We start from the raw sequence: 1,340 nt of genomic DNA on the forward strand, positions 1-1,340 counted from the left end.
CCACTGTAACATAAACGTGGACACTCAGTGCATTAATAAACCTATAGGGGTGGAAATAGGCGTTACTACAGATTGAGTGCCATCCAGCTCATTCTGTGCAGACTGCGGTATTCACCGCCATTTGCCTATGTTTCTTTATCTATAAAAACAGGGGTCCTTGCAATTACCGCCATGACTAAATTTATCTGATAGCATTGAAGGAAGAAGAGCAGGATTTGTAGATAGCCATGTTAGCAATGACAGCAGTACAAAAAACACTTGCTCTATTAGTTTTTTGTGTGATACTCGTGTAGGCAAGTTTGTCTCATGAAGAATTTGCATTATATTAATAACATTAAGCAATCAGTTTTGACAGAAAATAGTTGTATTTTGCAGGTGCAGCAGCAGGTTTATGCTTCGGGGACAATGCAATGCCAGTTACTGCAAACAAGTACGCTGTTAAAGTTGGGTTCTTGTTTTGTGGGTGTGAAGATTTTCTGGAATGAGTATAAGGATTTTCTGTTATTTTTGCTGGGTTGTTGCTTAAATTTTAGTTGGTGTAAAGATTTTGTCTAATGGATATACAGATTTTGAAGATTTTGTTCTCTGGGTCCATGAAATGCAGGTGCTGCTGGTAATACCACACACTGCCCAACGATGTGTGATGGGCGGTGTGCGCTGGCTGGATGGGCGAATAGATGCCTTCAATTCTGCCTTATATGTTGTGGTAAATGTGACTGTGTTCCCTCTGGAACATACGGTTTTCCTCACGAGGGACTGCGACTGCTACGCCAACCTGAAGAACTCCAAAGGCGGGCACAAATGTCCTTGAACTACTACTACTTCACAATATTATGTTGCAAGCTCTGAATGTATTCATTCTCTGAACTCCCCAATTCGTTATGATGGTGGCGTTGCAAATAAAGTGTTTTTCTGTTTTGGAAATCCAGTTATTTTGGTACTGTCAAGGAGTCCTGTTGTTGTCTCTAGATAAAAAACAATGGACACAACTTCAACTATTTGTGTTGAAAACAATGAATAAAGGAACCTATTTGGATTTCACCTGGTTTTCTTGCCTTTGGGTTCTGACTTTACTTGTTTCTTTTCATGTTATCCTTCTGTTTATCTTTACTTTGATCCTCAAACTCTTTGCTCCTATCTATCTTCAGCTATTTGTGAGGAAGAGAGTGGCAAGAAAAGTAAAAAGCATATTAAACCAGATAACCATAATGTAAATGGGTAAACAGGATTGCAATGATTTATGTGAAGATTGTTTATTTTGAAAGTTATGGAAATATTTTGAGATAGTGGTTGAATTTGTTATACCAAAAAAACTTAAAATGATTATATTAATAATTATA

At 37.6% G+C, this 1,340-nt stretch overlaps 1 pseudogene; it reads left to right on the forward strand.

Moving 5' to 3' along the window:
- The first annotated feature begins 236 nt into the window (after positions 1–236).
- LOC149223340 (cypmaclein-like) lies at positions 237–811 on the forward strand (annotated as a pseudogene).
- Positions 812–1,340: the final 529 nt, after the last annotated feature.

The sequence above is a fragment of the Pinus tabuliformis genome, chromosome Q (genome assembly GCF_031772625.1).
Source record: "Pinus tabuliformis cultivar Carrire ecotype Pingquan chromosome Q, CPIR1, whole genome shotgun sequence".
NCBI lineage: Eukaryota > Viridiplantae > Streptophyta > Pinopsida > Pinales > Pinaceae > Pinus > Pinus tabuliformis.